The sequence below is a fragment of the Odocoileus virginianus genome, chromosome 24 (assembly GCF_023699985.2).
Source record: "Odocoileus virginianus isolate 20LAN1187 ecotype Illinois chromosome 24, Ovbor_1.2, whole genome shotgun sequence".
Taxonomy (NCBI): Eukaryota; Metazoa; Chordata; class Mammalia; order Artiodactyla; family Cervidae; genus Odocoileus; species Odocoileus virginianus.
The window spans coordinates 41,474,417-41,496,401 of NC_069697.1; the positions used below are offsets into that span (position 1 = coordinate 41,474,417).

General features: G+C 36.7%; 1 long non-coding RNA gene across 1 annotated transcript in view; it reads left to right on the forward strand.

Annotated features, from left to right (window-relative positions):
• Positions 1–276: 276 nt before the first annotated feature.
• The window catches only part of LOC139030858 (uncharacterized), a 34,846-nt gene continuing 13,137 nt past the window's right edge, over positions 277–21,985 (forward strand). Inside the window, exon 1 of the long non-coding RNA XR_011483292.1 lies at positions 277–371. This is a non-coding gene — a long non-coding RNA (uncharacterized lncRNA). The remainder of the gene's footprint in view (positions 372–21,985) is intronic.

Consider the following 21,985-nt stretch of genomic DNA (forward strand, 5'->3'; position numbering starts at 1 on the left):
GGAAAGTGGTGCATCACGTGTAACAAATGGAAGGTTATTTTATTAATAGTTGGCACCAGGAATCCTCCAAGAAAGGGAAATGGATTTACTTTGAAAAATACCCTGATAAGAGCTGGGAGAGTAGGAGAGAGCCCCGCAGGGGCTAGGGTGTGGGCGGAATGTTTCTGAGACAAAGGGAGCAATTTGGCAAAACTTCCCAGCTCGGCGTCAGAAGAGACAGGGGCGGGGCCGCAGCCGCCGAGGGCGGAGAGTCGCTCGCCTCTGCTCACGTGACTCTTCCCTGCCTCCCTCCCGGACGCAGCTTCGCTGAAATGACTAAACTGATTAAATATTTGATGCAAGTCTTTTTAAAAAATAGAAACATGTATAAGGTAAGGGCTGGGCTTGTGTCTAGAGCAGCTGAGTAGACCAAGAGTTAACTTGCGTGGACCCAAGAGTGGAGGCGAAGAACAACCTCTCAGAATAAGTGTTAGGAATTTTTTAGATGCTCACAGATTTAGACAGTTTTTTTGGAATCTCTGAAGGGATTAGAGAGCTCCTCATGGCACCTTGGTTAAACCAGCTACCTTATGGGCAGAATCACTACTTTGTGATACCGTCGTCACTGACGGGAAGCAACTGTGTGTCTTAAGCTACTTCGTGGAGAGGTATGTGGAAATGTGATGCAGTAAACATTAAAAATCGTAGCTGATTTTGCAGTCTTTGAACTGGCTAGACTTCAAAATAATGCTAATTTAAGAGGCTGGCAGAAGGAAAATAATGCTTTTAGTAGAATATCAAAGAAATTTAAGGTCCCAGCCTTACATTTCATAAATGTCCAACACCACCAGTTTTTCAAAATCAATTCAAAATACTGGAGAATGAGAGGTAAATTCAGAACCAGATAAATTGGGTATCTGATAGTCCCAGGGAATTTTTTTATTACCCACGTTGCTAAGATGCAGGTGAAGATGTACCAACAAATTGGTACCTTTGTACAAGACCATCATATCTGTTCTAGGATCAGATCTAGAGGACCACAGTATAAACCAATGGTCAAAAATACATTTGATCTTGGCTCAGTGTGTCTTAGGGCTTCCCTGATAGCTCAGTTGGTAAAGAATCCGCCTGCAATGCAGGAGACCCCGGTTCAATTCCTGTGTGGGGAAGATCCCCTGGAGAAGGGATAGGCTACCACTTCAGTATTCTTGGGCTTCCCTTGTGACTCAGGTGGCAAAGAATCCACCTGCAATGTGGGAGACCTGGGCTCGACCCCTGGGTTGGGGAGATCCCCTGGAGAAGGGAAGGGCTACCCATAACAGTATTCTGCTTTGGAGAATTCCATGGATTGTATAGCCCGTGGGGTTGCCAAGAGTCAGAGTCAGACATGACTGTGTGACTTTCACTCACTCCCTCAGTGTGTCTTAGCACTTTTGGGATATAAAAATAATAGTAGTATATCACCTAAAGAAATGATCCAGTGTCATTATTTCTTCCAAATGGAATGACTGGACTCAAACTTTAAGATTGCATCATCTCCTGAGAAATGCCTTCTCTGACCATCGTTTACAAAGTTTTACCCTGCACATCACTCTTTGGATTTTCTTCAGGATACTTATCACCACCGAGAGCTATCCTGTTCATTTAATTTTTAATCTGTTTTTAGTCTGTCTGCCAACCATTGTAATGTGAAGACCATGAAAGCAGGGAACTGACACTATTCATTTCTGTTTCTCAAGCTCCAGGATAATGCCTGGCATGTAATCAGAGCTTGATAAAGTATCTGTTGAATCATTTAATGAATTTCACTCAGCATCTAATCTGTAGAGATTATCAGAATCCTCATATGCCACCACAAATACAGTGTGATTATTATTATAAAGACATACTGAAGGATTCAATGACTGGTATTTTGATCTAATTCTTTTTGATTATCATCCTAATCTTAGATCATGTAAATGATCATCACATTATACCCACCAGGATACTTTGCAAGAAAAAAAATCAGAATTATGGTTGCTCTGCACTCAAAGTATCTAGAGGTACAATTAAGTGATATAACTGTAGATAGAGTTCAGTTTTCAAATAGAGGGATATTTTGATGTTCAGTTTTTGCTTTTAAGCTAATAGCAGTGTTAGATTATGTTCTTGTGTTACTAGAAGCTTGGGTTCACTTTTTTTAAATTAAAAAAGTTCAGTAGTGGAAGTTGGATAATAATGACTATGAGATTTAGTAATATTTAATATTACTTTTGATGTAAAATTTATTTGAAAATATAATTTGTAAAAAGAGAAAATATAATTTTGAACAGGGAATGTATAAATTTCTTTGAAATGAGAGCAAACACCAAAAATGTTCTTTGGTTACATATTACGGATAATTAAAAGAATATACAGTGGCCCCTTGGCCCTTGATTGTGGGGGATTGTTTCCAGGATCCCCTACTCCTGTGATTACCAAAATCTGCAGATGTTCAAGTTCTGAAAGTCCATAGATACAGAGGGCTGATTGTATTTCAAAATGCAGACTCATTGTTTTGAAAGAGTTGAACATTTTTTGGATGATCTTACTTGTGATACATTGTCACAGGGGATTTTTTTTTTAATGTAACTAGGCTCATTAGACAAAGAAGTTTAAATTTTCTTCTATGTATACTATTTTTTCTATTTCTCCATGGCTGATTCATGTCAATGTATGACAAAACCCACTGAAATGTTGTGAAGTAATTAGCCTCCAACTAATAAAAATAAATGAAAAAAAAAAAAAGAATATCAAAGTACTCCTGAATTAAGCTAAATGCATAAAAGAAAGTTCCAGGAACTTTTAAAAATTTCCTTTCTGGAATTGGTGAGTATTTATTACTGGTGGAGGAGATAAAGAACTGTTTTCAAGAGTTTATCTACACACAAATTATTTTGGTTTTGTGTCTGAAAGAATACTGTAATCATTTTAGTTATCTATTTCTGCATAACGAATCACCACAAAATTCAGTGGTTTAAAATAATGATGGGCATTTATCTCTCACAGTTTCTGCGAGGCATTAGGAGCAGCTTAGTTGAATGTTTTGCTGGAAGGGTGTTTTCCTTAGTTCTCAGTCAAGATGTTGACCAGGGCTGCAATCATCTGAAGGCATAACAGGGACGGGAGGCTCTGCTTCCAAGATGGTTCACTCACATAGTCGGCAAATATGTGCTGGCTGTTGACAGGAAACCTCAGTTCCTCAAGCTGTGTACTACTCCATAGGACTGCTTGAGTGTCTGTGCAACATGTAGTTGACTTCCCGCAGAGCAAGTGATCCAAGTAAGCAATGTGGAAATTGCTATGTTTTTTAAAATCACCTAGCCCTAGAAGTCACACACCATTTCCACCATGTTCAACAAGTCACACAAACCAGCCCTTATACAACAGATCAGGGACTACAAAAGAGCATAAATACTGGAGGGGAAATAATTGGGGAAAAATCTAACATAGTGAAAACTATTAGCGTTATCTTAAAATCCTCCACCAATTTTGAATTGGTTACTAATGTGCACTAAAAAGTGTTTTACAAATTATGGAGTAGTGCAAAATTGGAAATAATATTTAACAAAAAGTCCTGGAAAGTGTGTAAATATCATTTCTCCCCATGTATTTGAACAAAATATATCATCATGTTGCATAAAGCAAATAAGTAAATATTGTCAAATCTGTTTCATAAGATTATAAACATCCTCTAATGAGAGGGATAATAACAGAAAACACAGAATACAAAGATATGGAAATAAAAAACAAAAGAAGTGTAAGAAAAAAAGATGCTCTGTAAAAAAGAGAGAAGAAAGAGGGAAAAGATCAGGAGGAAAGGGAGAGAAAGTTTTAAATGAAAAAGCAAAATAGAGATTAGCTTTCTTATTCTTTTCCTCTTTCAGAACCTTTTCCACCTCAGAACAGAGCCAGGGACTTGTAGCTTCTTTCTTGGTTTTTCTCACTGTGTTTTCCTGGCTTCTCTGGAGTTCCTTTTAAGGCTTGGTTTGCTTTAATGCTTGATTTTCAGCTTGTCACTCAGACAGGGTTGGCTAAGGGTGTCTGAAGAGAAGAGAGGAATGACCAGTGTATTAAATATCCAACCGGTAATTCTTAAGGACACATTATCTTGTTAGATAATATTTTATCTAAAAGTATTAAAAATACATCAGAAAGAGAAAAAACAGGCGCAAGAAAATGATTTTCTGAGAGAATTTTCGTTCTGTAAAAATTATTACCATATTTGGCTTGGGTTCCCTTTGTGTATTTTCTGCAGATTAGTGTAGTTCATTTTGAGTTTTTGATTCTGGGTTCATTTTAGTTCAGGTTTCTGATTCAATTTATGTTTCTGTGATTGAACCAAAATTTCAGTTAAAAAACTACTCAGTAGGCTAGATTCCTTAACCAATACTTCATTCCATAATATGTACTTCAATAACGTTTAACTTCTAGATTTAAGGGAAATTTGGATAAGTATTTTTCATATATTAAAATGCTAAATAATTAGATGGACTTTTTAAAAATTTATTTTCAGTATACTTTCTGATGTACAAGTTAATTCACAAAGGGAAATTTAATCAAAGTAGTTCATAACAACATGCAATCTACTTTGTAGACTCTTTGTAGTCTCTTGCCCCTCTCTTCCCAAAGTTGTTTGTTTTTCAAAAAGGTGTTTAAATTACAAAGTTTTTCAAATATGTAATACATTCACAAAGTTCAAAATTCATCCCTCTTTGTAATTCGCTTCTTGAATTTGTGGTTAGGATCCTTCACTTGGGAAAATTCTCATCTTGTTACGTCTTCAGATATTGTCTCGTTCTCACTCTTTTCTCCTTCTGGACCTCTGATTTAGAGGCATGTTGCTTTCTCATCTTCAGTGTCTTTTAACCTTTCTTTCATATGTTACATCTCTGCCTCTTTGTGCTTCTTTCTAGACAAGTTATTCTGATCTATCCTTCATTTCAAAAATGCCTTTTTTAAAAAAAAAACTTTTATTGAAGCATAGTTAATTCACAACACTGTTAATTTCAAGTGTACGGCAAAGTGAATCAGTTATACATATATGAATATCCACTTTTTTTTTTTAGATTATTTTCCATAAAGGCCATTACAGAGTATTGAGTAGAGTTCCCTGTGCTATACAGCAGGTTATTATTATCTATTTCATATATAATAGTGTATATATGTCAGTCCCAAACACCCAGTTTATCCCTCCCCTCTCCCCACCCTTATCCCCTGGTAGCCATAAGTTTGTTTTCTACATCTGTGACTCTACTTCAGTTTTTACCAGTTCTTTCTTAGCTGTGCCGTAATACTCAAAATTCTCCAAGCCAGGCTTCAGCAATATGTGAACCGTGAAATTCCAGATGTTCAAGCTGGTTTTAGAAAAGACAGGGGAACCAGAGATCAAATTGCCAACATCCACTGGATCATCGAAAAAGCAAGAGAGTTCCAGAAAAACATCTATTTCTGCTTTATTGACTATGCCAAAGCCTTTGTGTGGATCACAATAAACTGTGGAAAATTCTTCAAGAGATGGGAATACCAGATCACTTGACCTGCCTCTTGAGAAACCTGTATGCCGGTCAGGAAGCAACAGTTAGAAGCGGACATGGAACAACAGACTGGTTCCAAATAGGGGAAGGAGTATGTCAAGGCTGTGTATTGTCACCCTGCTTATTTAACTTATATGCAGAGTACATCATGAGAAATGGTGGGCTGGAAGAAGCACAAGCTGGAATCAAGATTGCCAGGAGAAATATCAATAACCTCAGATATGCAGATGATACCACCCTTATGGCAGAAAGAGAAGAGGAACTAAAAAGCTTCTTGATGAAAGTGAAAGAGGAGAGTGAAAAAGTTGGCTTAAAGCTTAACATTCAGAAAAGTAAGATCATGGCATCTGGTCCCATCACTTCATGGGAAATAGATGGGGAAACAGTGGAAACACTGTCAGACTTTATTTTTGGGGGGCTCCAAAATCACTGCAGATGGTGACTGCAGCCATGAAATTAAAAGACGCTTACTCCTTGGAAGGAAAGTTATGACCAACCTAGATAGCATATTAAAAAGCAGAGACTTTACTTTGCCAACAAAGGTCCGTCTAGTCAAGGCTATGGTTTTTCCAGTAGTCATGTACGGATGTGAGAGTTGGACTGTGAAGAAAGTTGAGCGCCGAAAAATTGATGCTTTTGAACTGTGGTGTTGGAGAAGACTCTTGAGAGTCCCTTGGACTGAAAGGAGATCCAACCAGTCCATCCTAAAGATCAGTCCTGGGTGTTCATTGGAAGGACTGATGTTGAAGCTGAAACTCCAGTACTTTGGCCACCTCATGCGAAGAATTGACTCATTGGAAAAGACCCTGATGCTGGGAGAGATTGGGGGCAGGAGGAGAAGGGGACAACAGAGGATGAGATGGCTGGATGGCATCACCGACTTGATGGACGTGAGTTTGAGTAAACTCTGGGAGTTGGTGATGGACAGGGAGGCCTGGCGTGCTGCGATTCATGGGGTTGCAAGGAATCAGGCACGACTGAGTGACTGAACTGAACTCAGCTGAACATGCTGTTAAAACCATCCATTTAGTTTTTAATGACAGTGATTGTAGTTGCCAGCTTTTGAGGTTCTATTTGATTCTTTTAAAAAGTTTTGCTTGGTTATTTTGTATAATTTCTGAAATATTATTTGGATTTATGTTCATGCTTGAGTTTAATAGCGTAATCATAGTCATTATGTAATCTGTGTCTGATAATTCTTGTATCGGAGGTTTTGCCACTCTTTTTCTGTTTTTTGTTATTTCTGCTGGTTTTTGCTTTAGTTCTTTGTCTCCTGCATGACTGTGAGCTGCTCATTTTCTTTAGAAAATTATTTGTGAGCATTCTTTGAGGCCCTGGATGATGGTGAGCTGGTCCAGTGTAGATTTATGTTTGCTTTGGTTGTGTGCCTGGGACCATTCTCAGTTCTTTGCTTTTTCTTGGATCATCCAGATTGTGTGAATTTGTAAATCCTCATGAGGGCTGGCTTGTCATTACAACTCATCAGGGGACTTCCTTTCCTTTATTCTTGCTTTCTCTAGGGCAGGAATTGTGGGACTTATTTTTGATTTATTCTTACACCAGAGGTTCATCCTTTTACCAGTCCTCTGGGAAATGAGTATTCTATTTGATTCCCCGTGCAGGCTCAGGGCTTTGTCTTCTGTTCCTCCACATTTCCTGAGGCCATGGAAACCAAGGCTGAAATAGACTGGGCTTGGCAAGTGCCCTCAGTGTCCTATTCACTCTGGGTTCCCGTCTTCATAATTTCTTCTTAACATTCCTTTGATGCTTTTAAGATTTTACTAATTTTTTTTTGGGGGGGGGAGATTTTACTAATATTTTATCTAGTATTTTCGGTTGAAGGATTGTTCCAGTTATTTAGCCTTCCCTAATACTGGAAATGGAAGTCCTGATAAAAATTCAAGTACAGAAGGGTATACAGTAATAAGTTTCTTGTTATTCCTGTCTTTCTGATCACCATCTCAGTAGGTGTATAATGAGCATTTGATGAAATTCAGAGCTCATTTATACACTCACCCACTCACATATCCAGACTGTTGGAAAATTACAAATAGAAGGAAAAATTTAAAATCCTGACAATAGTTTACATCATTTTAGTGGTGAAAATTTGGAGGTATTCATTCTTATTCAAGTTAACAGCAAGACCAAGAGGCCTTTGGCACTTCTATTTAGTGTTATATTGGTAGTCGTAACAAATGCATTAAGAAAAAGAAAAGAATTAAGATATTGAAAAGGAAGATAAAAATTTATTTGCAAAGGATGTGATTGTCTATAGAGAATTTAAAGACCATTGAAAAATTTAGCAGGTTTGTAAGACAGAATTGCATTCCTATATTGGTAATTATTATTTAGAAAATTAGTAGAAAAATATATATAATACATAATGGTAACAAAATAATAAGGTATGTTTGAATAAATCTAACAAAATAAACTTAATGCTTTATAGAGGAAATAGAACATCACTGAATCACATTAAAGAAGATCTGAATAAATATGACTATATACCATTTTTGTGAGAAGGAAGATTGAATATTATAATTATGTCATTTTCTCCAAATCAATCTACAAATTCAGTGCTGTCTGTGGAACTTGTCAAACTGATACTAAAATTCATTAGAAAGTTATTTAGCCCTTATTGAATATTGAAGAATATTGAAGCCAAATATTGAAGAATAAGCCAAATATTGAAGAATAATTTGGGGAACTTATACCACCACATATCAAAGCTTGCTATAAACCTGGAAAAGTGAAAATGTTAGTCACTCAATCGTGTCTAACTCTGTGATCCCATGGACTGTAGCTAGCCAGTCTGTTTTGTCCATGGGACTCAACAGGCAAGAATACTGGAGTGGGTAGCCATTCCCTTCTCCAAGGGATCTTCCCAACCCAGGGATTGAACCCAGGTCTCCTGCATTGCAGGCAGATTCTTTATCGTCTGAGCTACTATAAACCTAAGGCAACTAAAATCATATCATATTTGTGCAAAGATATACAAATAGAGTCATCCCTCAGTATCCATGGGAGATTGGTTCTAGAATGTCCCCAATACCAAAATTCACAGATGTGCAAGTGATTTATATAAAATGGCATAGCATTTGTGCATAATGTATACACATCCTCCTGTGTACTTTAAATCATCTGTAGATTACTTATAATACTGAATATAATGTAAATACCATTTAAATAACTGCTGATACATGACAAATTCAGGTTTTGCTTTTTGGAACATTCTGGAATTTTTTCCCAAATATTTTAAATTTATGGTTGGTTTATTCCCTGTCTATGAAACTTACAAATATAGAGGACCCACTATACATATATGTAACAATAGAAAGCATAGAAAAGAGCCATATGCATATAGAGGTATAGCATGTGACATTACAGATAATTGGGAACAGAACTACTCAAATTATTGTCATGGAACAGATGGCTATCCACATAGAAGGGAAAATTATCATACCATAGACTAAAGTGTTAATTCTAGGGGGGGATTTAAGACCTAAATATGAAAGCCATTAATATTTCAGGACATTTTAGGAGAAAATGTACAAAATATGTTTTTGACCTTGGGATAGGGAAGAATTTGTTGAATAACACAATCAAAAGCCTCTAGCATAAAGGCAAAGATTGATAAAATTAAAAGAACTTTGCTTAACAAAAGGCACCATAATCAAAGTTGATAGAAAAGTTCAGAATGGGAGAAAATGTTTATATCATGTACAACTCATATAAGATTTATATTCTAGCTATACAAAGTACTCCTATGAGTACAAATAAAAGACCAACAAATCTACTAGAAAAATGGGCAAAGATATGAACAAGCTGTTTAGAGGAGTGGCTAATGTAGTGGGTAGTACAGCTCGAAGGAAAATCTATGAATGTGCACAGAGTTTTCATCATAGCCCCGTGTATAATAGGAAAACATTGGCAATACCCTAAATGTCTATCAGCATAAGAATGAACAAATGAAAGTGTAATATATTCATAAACTGGAATACTATACTATCAAAATAAGTAAACTAAAACTACGGACATCAATAATTATAAATTTTTTTGAGTCAAAAAACAAAGCAAAACCAAGTTGCAGAATGATAATATAGTATCATACATTTTATATGCAGGTTGAAAAATACTGCATAGTGCTTCATATTGTTGGTGAGGTCTTCATAATCAATGTTATAAACATGTCCATGCTAATGATAAACCTATAACTCAGGATAATGGCTATATCTCAGTAGGGAGCAAGGGAAGTGCCTAAGGGCCTGTACTGATGAATTTCTATCCTCCCTCCAGTTACTTAAGTGTAGCAAAATGTTAGACTTGATAAAGATTAATGGTGAATAATACAGAGGTGTTTAATTTATACTATATTAACTGTTAATTAAATATAAGATGTAAGTATAACATGGGCTTCCCTGGTAGCTCAGCTGGTAAAGAATCCATCTGCGATGCAGGAGAGCCTGGTTCGATCCCTGGATCTGGAAGATTCCCCTAGAGAAGGGATAGGCTACGCACTTCAGTGTTTATGGGCTTCCCTGGTGGCTCAGATGGTAAAGAATCTGCCTGCAATGTGGGAGACCTGGGTTTGATCCCTGGATTGGGAAGACCCACCGGAGGAGGACATGGCAATCCATTCTAGTGTTCTTGCCTGGAGAATCCCCATGGACAGAAGAGACTGGTGGGCTACAGTCCATGGGGTCGCAAAGAATCAGATACGACTGAGCAACTAAGCCCAGCACAGCATAATATAAATTAAATATATGTAATACTTTTTTGTATGTTTGGCATATTTCATAAGAAATCATCAAATGGAACCCTGTAGTCAATTAAGATGATTCAACACTGGAAAATATATTAATGTAATTCATTACATTAGTAAACTCAACTGGTAAATTAAAGAAGTGTTTAAGAATATATGAGCAAGAAATGGGTAAGATTTATAAAGGAAACCCACAAAACTTTAACCAAGGACACAAGGAAAGGTTGGAATAAACAGGGAAACTACTATGTCCTAAGATAGGACAACTCATATTATAAAATCACCAATCCTCTCCAAGGTGATATGAAAATAATGCAATCCCAGTTGAAACTTCGATGTACTGAGTATTTCAAATTAGTAAGTAGAAGGGGAGCAGGACAATTGGCTATCCATAAAGAAAAGAGTAAAGTTCGTCTTATCTTACCCAGCTTATAAAAACAAGTTTCAAATTGATTAAAGAGCCCAATGTAAAAAAAAATAAAATTATAAAATCACTGGAAGGACATGTGGGAGAAGCCTTTATAAAATCCTGGAGTGAAAATTACTTTTTTGAGCATGATACTAGAATCATTTTCTAACAGATTCACAGAGATAGGTTTCCAAGGGGGCTTGGCAAGATGGATTGGGAGGTTGTGGCTAACAAATGTAAAGTATTATATATAGACTGAATAAACAACAAGGTCCTACTGTATAATCTATTAGGACTATATAGTATTGTACTGTATAGTACAGTAGAGCCATATTCAATATCCTGTGATAAATCATAATGGAAAAGAATATGCAAAAGTAGGTACATGTATGTATAAATGAATCACTTTGCTGCACAGCAGAAATTAACACCACATTGTAAATCAAATATACTTCAATTAAAAAAGAATCTTTTTCTGTAAAGAAAAGATTGACAGATTTAACTCTATAAAAATGAAAACAGCACACTTTAAGACAGATTAAAACAAAACAAAATGAATAAGAGTAGCGGTAGAGTGGAAGAAAATAATCACTGCAGATAAATGATTCCTGACAGTCCTGGTCAAAAGTCCTATAGATTGCTAACATTTATCAGGCATTTCTCTCTGTGTCTGGCATTCTTCTAAGTGCTTTTTAATTTTAAGCCATTCAGAATCCCACAGTAGCCCTATGGGATAGGTTCTAGCATCATTGTTTTATAGATGAGGGAAGAAGTACAGAGAGCTTAATTAACTTCTCCAGAGTCACGCATCTGCTAAGGGTCAGAGATGGGATTTGAATCTGGTTGGGTTGGCTCCAGCTTCTGTTCTCTTAACTACTCTCTTGCTTATAAACCAAAAAAGAAAAAAAGAAACCAAAGAAACAAAACCCCAAGAGAATAATAAGCAAAAGGAAAGAAGTAGAAATTTCACAGAGGAAGAAATACAGTGGTTTACAAATGTGTGAAAATATGCTCAACCTCATGAGTCAATCAAGAAAAGAAAAATAAAAGAACGTGAAATGTCACCTTTTGCCCTTTAGAGTGGCTAAAAAGAATTTTTTTTTAAGATTGTGAAATGGAGATAACATGAAAACTAAAGAATTAAAATATGGTAATTGGTAAGGATTTGTAGATATTGACACATACTTTGGTGGTGCAAAATAGGTGGCTTTGATGTTTTAAGGAAGGCGGTTTGGCAGTATTAATCAAAATGAAATTCACACACTTTTAGATTAGCAATTTACTTTTTGGAATTTAGTTAACTATTCTTTCAGCAGTATACACAGATGTGATACAGCTATACAGTAGTGTGACTGAAAAATTAGAAATAGTGCAGTAGATCTATACATTATGGGAAGATATCCAAAGCAGAGTGTATATTTGGGTTAAAAAAATGCACATGTCTGTGTCCAGAGCAAGCCCAGCTGTATACTCTCTCGGACCAGTCCTTTCCTAGGAGTCTCTGTAGTGGCTTTCTTGAATGCCCCTGACTTTTCTAGTCTTGCCTTCAGTCTTAGTCCCTCCTTGTGAGGAATTAGTATTAAGTGCCTGCTGGGATCACCTGTTCTTAAGCCCCTCTGGACACAAGGGTTCCTTCTTTTTTTTTTTTTTTTTGGAGGCTAATTACTTTACATCATTGCAGTGGTTTTTGTCATACATTGAAATGAATTAGCCATGGATTTACATGTATTCCCCATCCCGATCCCCCCTCCCACCTCCCTCTCCACCCGATCCCTCTGGGTCTTCCCAGTGCACCAGGCCCGAGCACTTGTCTCATGCACCCAACCTGGGCTGGTGATCTGTTTCACCCTAGATAATACACATGTTTCAATGCTGTTCTCCTGAAACATCCCACCCTCGCCTTCTCCCAGAGTCCACAAGTCTGTTCCATACATCTGAGTCTCTTTTTCTGTTTTGCATATAGGGTTATCGTTACCATCTTTCTAAAGTCCATATATATGTGTTAGTATACTGTAATGGTCTTTATCTTTCTGGCTTACTTCGCTCTGTATAATGGGCTCCAGTTTCATCCATCTCATTAGAAGTGATTCAAATGAATTCTTTTTAATGGCTGAGTAATATTCCATGGTGTATATGTACCACAGCTTCCTCATCCATTCGTCTGCTGATGGGCATCTGGGTTGCTTCCATGTCCTGGCTATTATAAACAGTGCTGCGATGAACATTGGGGTGCATGTGGCTCTTTCAGATCTGGTTTCCTCAGTGTGTATGCCCAGAAGTGGGATTGCTGGGTCATATGGCAGTTCTATTTCCAGCTTTTTAAGAAATCTCCACACTGTTTTCCATAGTGGCTGTACTAATTTGCATTCCCACCAACAGTGTAAGAGGGTTCACAAGGGTTCCTTCTTCCGCGCATATTAGTCTGCCCCATGTCTAGGAGATTGTCTTCAATGTTGCTAGTAAATGTTTGTACCTTTGCCCCAGTTCCGTTCCCACTGATGATGTAGGTTTGCTCACATAGATGTATTTTTATTTCCTGGATTGTTTCTGTAAGATAATAGGAGGGAGACAGCTGGAAGCATGTGTTCAAGGCACCATATTACCTCTAATGTTTTCCACACCTTTTCCCCTCTTCCATTTCCTCTAACTACTTAGGGATATTTTGGGAATTGTATGAAGTGACTTAGCAGCAGCAGCAGCAGCAGCAATGTCAAATAATTAAGCCTTTGGAAGAGTGTATATTTGGAATTTTGCCAGAACCAATTAAAAAAGAAAAGTTTTTTTTTAAAAGCAAAGTGTTGATAGAGAAAGTGATGGTGTATGATAAAAATGAATGAAAACTTGTTTAAGGAACACAGTTTATTTTGCATAGTTAAAATGGACTTATTTTTCTGTCCACTTAAGACTGTGCAAGGATTTTAATTGAATACAGCTCTTTTACTATACCTGAGGGGACAGTCTGCATTCGAAGAATAAAAGGATCAGACTGTGATAACCAGTGGCTGAAACAGGTCTATTTTTAAAGAGCATGTGGTTTGTGATGATTATCATTCAATAAAGCCAGCAGGAAGCAAGGAGATGGAAATGGTCCTAATGAAGACAAGAAAGTGTTGTCACTCATTAATGGGGAGCATATCCATCAACCTCACAAATAATTAGAAATATTAAAATCATAACTGAAAGAGCATATGGGGAACTCTGCATTAAAAAAGTAAGTTCATGTTTGTATATTTCAGCTGAGTTTATAATGTGCATTATCTCATAGGATCCTTACAACCATCCACGTAAGGTGTGGAGTGTATTATTATCCCTATTGTGTAGAAGAAGCAGTTGCTACTCAAGTGGTTAAATGATTTGAATAAGGTCTTACATTTAGTTATTAGAAATTCTTATATATAAAAGCTTTTACCTCAGATAAGTTTTTTTTTTTTCAGATAAGTTTTTTTTTTTACTATGAAAACTTCAGCAGCTTTAGGGCTAGATTAATACATGGTGATATTTTTGCACATTACTAATTTTTTTCAGAAAAAAACTAATGTAATTAGTTGAACTTTCATAATATTTCCACTGATAACTCAGTCACAATGACAGACCCTGAAATTGGCCATCAATTCTGAAATTCCTAAAAAAGCTAGGAGACATACCAAACTTCTTCTCCCCAGCCTAAGAGTACCTAGTAAAGTGAAAGAGAGCATAGGCTTATATGCTAATTCAAAGTGTGATGTTTTATTCTTTGCCTGTTTATTTTCCATTCTGTTGATTTTCTTGGGAATATGGGTTTGTAGGTGAATAGGAGTAAGCTGGGAACATTTGATTAAGAAGCATTTATTGGACACCTATTATGTACATATCAAATAAAGAAATGTAAGAAAGCGTGTGGGGTGATTTAAGAGAAAAAATAAGTAGTCATGATTCCTGAGAAATGTATAATGTAAATAGGTAGAAAAAAGATGAAGGAGAACAAACACAAGATGATATATGCACAAGTGTGAAATAATTTAGAACATATACATTACTAATAAGAGAAATGGTAAATGATCAAAGCAGAACTGGGCCAGTCTTAGAAAACTATCTTGGTGAATGTTGAACGAAAATTTCAAATTGGTTTTAGTCTAGGATTAATTGAGATGAGAGAGATTGATTTCTTTGGTGTGGCAGGAAGCATGGGGGGCTGGGGAGGGATGGTAAGTACAAAAGGATTGCCAGAAAGATAAACACATATCTCTAGTTACTTGGAAAGTGATTTAAAGAAGTGAATCTGGAAAGACAAATTTAAAGACACAATCTGTAACTCAGTTTTTCTTTTTACAAATCCTTTAAAAATGTTAGGGAAGGCTTGTTGTTTGAGAAGAACCATATATCTGTTCTTCATGAAAAAGTTTGGAACTTGTTTTTTGGTATTGATGATAATGGGGACCAGAGCTCAAATAAAACACAAATAGCCAATATTTATATACAACATATAAATAATCACATACTGAACAGATTAGTGAAAAATACAAATGTCTCATTTCTCTAAGCTGACAAATAGTTGAAACCGCATGGACACTTTTTGGACTATATGTATAAATACTTCAGATATGCAGGTGCAGGTAAAAGAGGCAGTTGTGATAAGCTCTTGACTTGGAGTCAGTGGCCTAGATTTCATATCTTGGCTCTAATACTTAATATATCTATAACGCCTGGACATATTCAAAGTCAATATTTTAGGTATCTATGAGGATCAAATAAGATAATGCATGTAAAATTACCTGGCATATTGTGGACACTCAATGCATTGTTCTATTTTTGTTGTTTTCTGTAAGAAGTGATGGGTCTTTATAGAGAATGTTGTAAGACCTGGGTGGGAACAGAGATGAATATGGAACATCTCTCAGGTAAAGTGTGGAGCATGTCTTTTTTTTATCCTTTCCATAGAAGCATTCAGTATGCTCCAGACCTCTAAACATTTCCCCTTTTCTGGAAATGGTGTGGGTGGAAATAGGCCTTCTCAGAGCCAATCACAAGGGTTGACTTTTTACTGCACAGGGCAAACATTTATAGAAAATAGCTCATTCCCCCTGTAGAACTTAGTTTATTGTAGAAAATTTTGAATATCCAGAATGTGAAGACCATCTGTAATCACACTAGCCAGAGAAAACTATTTTGGTGTATTTTCTTTCAGTCTCTTTTATATCTAAATTGGAATCAGCATACATAGTTTTTGTAACCTGATTTTTTTCATCTTGCACTATCCAAAGCATATTCTTATGTCATTGTACATAAGAATTTTTAAAAACATAAAAAATTTTGTTTCTTCAATGGAAGAAAACCCAAAGGAAACCATTTTTTGAATGGTTATGTAGTTTTCTGTAGTACAGCTCTATTAATAATTCACCTAATCTTTTCCTTTATTTCTGAGGCTGTTTAGAATATTTGCCATAATACATATCACTATAATAATATATACATCTCTGATTTCTTTAAAATAGTTTTAAAGAAATGGAATTATTATTTCAAAAATTAAAACCCCTGTAAGCTTCTTAACTCATATTGAAAAAAATTATCCTATGGCAGGGTTGTACTCCTGTTAGCAATGTATGAGACTCAATATTTCCTAGAACTCTAAGCATTTCTATGAAGGCTTCCTTCACAAGTGGTTGCCACACCTATCTGTTCTGATTAATTTCTGGAAACCTTTACTAATGGTCATTTACTAAAAATCATCACCATTGTAGACTTTTCATTTCTTGTTTATTTTCATTATAATTTGCAAGTTTTCTTTTAAAAACAGCAAACCAGTAAAAGTGCTAATAAAACTAAAATGAAGATTTAATTTCTTAGGCAAAATTGAGACAGGCTGACAAATTCAGACTTGTGGGAAGAAACTGGATGGACGGTTGCCTGGGAAATATTTTATGAGTCATTGCTTTAAAAACCTCCTGAGCCAGGAAGAAGGCGCTGATTAGTTGGAATGGGCAATCATATTCCTATTTCATATATTTCTAGAAATAGCACAATTTTGTGCATGTGTTACATGGTCCAAAATTAATTGATGGTAAAATCACAAGATGAATTGCTTTAGGCAGATTTGGCCCCCTGACCTAGTCGTGAACCTCGTTAAGTAGGGTGGACACTCCTTTGCCAATCTTTCACATGTTTGTATTTACCTGTGTATATGTCTGTCTCCTTCATTGGCTAGGGGAGTTCCTTGAGATAGAGAATGAATGTTTTCATTTTGTTTTACACCTAGGACTGGAGAACAATATCTGTAATAAAATCATGCAGATGAATGATTACTTGATGTCTGGCTAGTAAAGAACTTTTTGAGCATAATAGAAATGGAAGAAAACCCAAAGGAAATCACTAAAAGATTTGAATATAATAAATTTATACTACCCTCTCCTCCATAAACATTCAAGCTCATAAACAAACTTACATGAAGAAAAACTAATAGGGTAAAATAGTTTCAATAAATTTGACAGGGAGAGATTTAATGCCTTTACTGTATTAAGGACTCATAAGAATCAATAAGAAAACTATTGAGTCCAATAGTTAAATGGACAAAGGACAAGAATACATATTTCACCAAAGGGAAAGTAGAAATTAATAAATATTAAAAAGCCTAACCTTACTTTTTTTCAATTTTTTAAATTGTGGTAAAATACACATAATATTTATCATCTTAATCATTTTTAAGTGAACGGTTCAGTGATCAACAGTTTTAATTGAAGAAGTGCAGAACAAAATCAGATCTCATTTTTGATCATTAAGTGAAAAAAATTCTTTTTAAAAGAAAATGATAATAAATCTAACAAAAGCAGAGTGAATAGGAATGTATTTTAGTACAAGCTTTCTGGAAAGTAATTTGGAACTATGTATCAAAATCTTGAAAGATGTTTATACTCTGACATAAGAGTCCCACTTTTACAGATTTATTCTAAGGAAACAATCTGAAATGTGAATAAAGATGTTTATAATACTTGGTGCTATTTATGTTAACAAATTACTAGAAAAATTAAAAAAAATTCAAGTGAGAGGTAATTAAATACATTTGGGCCAGATAATAGATGCTTTATATATCATTTAACATAATGTTTATGGAAGAAAAATTTAATAACATGGCAAAACATGTACAATTTGAAGTGAACATATTTATAAAGTAGACATTTATGCAAACTTGGATATATGCATGGAAAAATTACTAGAAAGAAAGAAATATACCAGTCCATTAGCAAGAACTATTTCTGGATAGTGAAATTACAAATGATTTCTCCTTCATATTCTGTGTATTTTTGAGTTTTAACAATGATAATGTATTGTAAATGTAACTTGAAGTTAGCAGTGGTGATTTATCTTAGAGAAAAGAGGTTAAAGTAAAGCCAGGAATAGGAACTTTCCTGGTGGTCCAGTGGCTAAGACTCTGTTCTGGGGGGATCTGGGGTTCGATCCCCGGCCAGGAAGCTAGATCCTACATGCCATCATTAAGACTTCACATGCATCAGTGAAGACTGAAGATCCTGAGTGGGGCAACTAAGATCTGGCCCAGCAAAGAAATAAATAATTTTAAAAAGACGAAGAAGAAGACAGAAAGAAAAGCAAGGAATAAGCAAAAAGGTAGAAGAGGATTTGAGAACATTTGAAAGCTATGTGCTGTGGGAAAGAGTTAATGAGGGAGGGAAGAGGTTCTGAGGAGAGACTCTCACTGGGGCTGCTGTCCGAGGGCGCAGGGTTGGGTGAGACCTGAGGGGGCAGCCTCTTCCACTGGGGCGTGAAGGAAGATACAGAAGAGTTAGTCAGTGGGAATAAGGAAATGGAGAGATTCTTGCTTGGTGACTGCTTTTTCCCTGAAGGATAAACAAGTGAGATTCTCTGTTGGGTTCTCCTATGAGACTTGAGAAAAGTGTGAAGCTTTGAATTTGCTACTGAGCAGCAAGGAAGGAGTGCGTGTGTTATTTCCCTCCAAAACCCACTCCTTACTCTTATTCTTCTTATCAATGGTTGGCCCCAGTGAACCAAGACAAAAATCTGGAAATTATCTTCCCCACTCCTATTGCTCAACAAAGTTCTCACACTTCAACCTCTTTCATGTCTGTGGAACCAGTCTTCTCTCCAACTCTCCTCCATCTTTTTGCTGGGGTTGCTACAGTAGATTCCAAACTCATTTGTCTCATTAGGCTCATTTGTCTCTTCTCCTTCCCAATGCATCCATCATACTGTTTCCAGACCCATCTTTCAAAAACCCAATAATATATTTTGTCATGACTCTATTCAAAATACTTTACGGTCTTCAGTGGCTGAGGAGCACTTGCCTACAGGACTTGGTGGCTGAATGAACATGGAGTGGGTGGAAGGAAGGAGTGTAAGATGATTCCTGGGTCATACAACTGGAGTGGTAGCTATAGAAAGTTACAGAAACAACCATTTTTAAAAAAGATGGTAAATTCCCACTTTGCTGTTGCTTTGGGTAACAGCTGTATTTTAAAAAAAGCATTTGAGGAAACGTCATAATTTTTTATGCCTCTAGGTTTTTGCATGCACCATTTTCTCTACCAGAAGCATGCCTCACTCCCTTCTTCACTTGGCTAATACTTAATGTAAAGACAAATGTTGTAGAAGCATTTCTGTATCATCAACTTTACACTAAATGCCTTACATTTATGATTACATTTAATCCTCACAAAAACCCTGTGACGGAGGAGTCTGGTTTTGTAGATGACAAAACTGAGATTTAGAGAGGTTAGGCAATTTCTTCAAGGTTATCCAGCTGGTAATCTAGTGGAGCTGGATTTGAACCCAAGAAATTCAACTCAGGAAGCCACGCGCTTAATCACTAAAGCATATTGCCTCATGAAGATGCAGCTCGACTGTCATGTCTTCCAGGAAGCTTTCCTTGCTGCCGTTGCTCGTGGGTGCATATCCTGTGTTCCCACCAAGCATGTGCTCATGCCTGTCCTCGTCATGGTGCTTGCCATGCCCTCTTACACGTGTCTGCATATTTGTTGCTTCCCTTTCTTTCCTAAACTGTGAGCTCCCTGAGGGCAGGAAGGATTCTTTACATTCCTGAACCCTCAATCCAGAGCACAGTGCCCAGTATTCAGTAGGAGCTCAGTAACTGCTGAATAAATGGAGGCATGAGAAAACCTAATGTGTTATATGATGGTTGAGGCCAGAAAATAGAGGATCTGGGCTAAACCTGTGCAGGAAGGTTGGGGTCAGATCATGAAGACTGCTATATGCTAGGTTTAGAAATTTGCAAGCTGCAGTCACAAAATCCTTTATTCTTTTCACAACCATGAATATTATACTCTTCAAGCCTCAAACTCTGTAATGGGGACACTCACCAGAGGTGTGCTAGTATATGTTTAACAGCCTCTTTCTTCCCTTTTCCTATCCAAAGCTCTGATTTGTTTTGTGTTTTGATTCCCATGATATACATGCTTCTGTCACAGCCAGTCTTTAAAAAATTATATATATATATATAATTGAAATAGTTGTGTACAATGTTATATTAGTTTCAGGTGTGCCACATAGTGATTTGACATTGGCATACATTATGAAATAATCACTACAATAAGCCTAATAAATATCTGTCTCCATACAAAATTATTACAATATTATTGGCCATATTATCTGTCACAGCCAGTTTTAAGAAACCATCGTGATGTTACTACTGAATATGGATGTAGAAAGAGATGCACAGTATTATGCCAATAAAAACTATTCTCCCCACACATTACAATAGACACAAATGACTTGACGAGCACAGGTTATAGTAAAAGATAGTAAAATAAATAGGAAATGATGAATTTTGAGTGTTTATTACCTGTGATTTTAATATGTCTTTAAGTTTATATACACAGAAACACTATACAAAAAAGACCTTCACAACCCAGATAACCACGATGGTGTGATCACTCACATAGAGCCAGACATCCTGGAATGTGAAGTCAAGTGAGCCTTAGAAAGTATCACTACAAAGAAAGCTAGCAGTGGTGATGGAATTCCAGTTGAGCTATTTCAAATCCTAAAAGATGGTGCTGTGAAAGTGCTACACTCAATATACCAGCAAATTTGGAAAAGTCAGCAGTGGCCACAGGACTGGGAAAGGTCAGTTTTCATTCCAACCCCAAAGAAAGGCAATGCCAAAGAATGTTCAAATACTGCACAACTGCACTCATCTTACACGCTAGTAAAGTAATACGCAAAATTCTCCAAGCCAGGCTTCAACAGTCCATGAACAGTGAACTTCCAGATGTTCAAGCTGGGTTTAGAAAAAGCAGAGGAACCAGAGATCAAATTGCCAACATCCACTGGGTCATCAAAAAAGCAAGAGTTACAGGAAAAAATCTGCTTTATTGATGATGCCAAAGCCTCTGACTATGTGGATCACAGCAAACTGTGGACAATTCTTAAAGAGATGGGAATACCAGACCACCTGACCTGCCTCCTGAGAAATCTGTATGCAGGTCAGGAAGCAACAGTTAGAACTGGACATGAACAACAGACTGGCTCCAAATTGGGAAAGGAGTACGTCCAGGCTGTATATTGTCACCCTGCTTATTTAACTTATATGCAGAGTACATCATGAGAAACGCTGGGCTGGATGAAGCACAAGCTGGAATCAAGATTGCTGGGAGAAATACAATAACCTCAGATATGCAGATGATACCAGCCTTATGGCAGAAAGCAAAGAAGAACTAAAGAGCCTCTTGATGCAAGTGAAAGAGGAGAGTGACAAATTTGGCTTAAAACTCAACATTCACAAAACTAAGATCATGTTATCTTGTCCCATCACTTCATGGAAAATAGATGGAGAAACAGTGGAAATAGTGAGAAACTTTATTTTTAGGGCCCCCAAATCACTGTAGATGGTGACTGCAGCCATGAAATTCAAAGACGCTTGTTCCTTGGAAGAAAAGCTATGACCAACCTAGAAAGCATATTAAAAAGCAGAGACATTACTTTGCCAGCAAAGGTCCATCTAGTCAAAGCTATGGTTTTTCCAGTAGTCACTTATGGATGTGAGAGTTGGACTATAAAGAAAGCTGAGCACCGAAGAATTGATGCTTTTGAATTGTGGTGTTGGAGAAGACTCTTGAGAGTCCTTTGGGCTGCAAGGAGATCCAACCAGTCCATCCTAAAGGAGATCAGTCCTGAATAGTCATTGGAAGGACTGATGCTGAAGCTGAAACTCCAGTACTTTGACCACCTGATGTGGAGAACCAACTCATTGGAAAAGACCCTGATGCTGGGAAAGATTGAGGGTGGGAGGAGAAGGGGATGACAGAGGATGAGATGGTG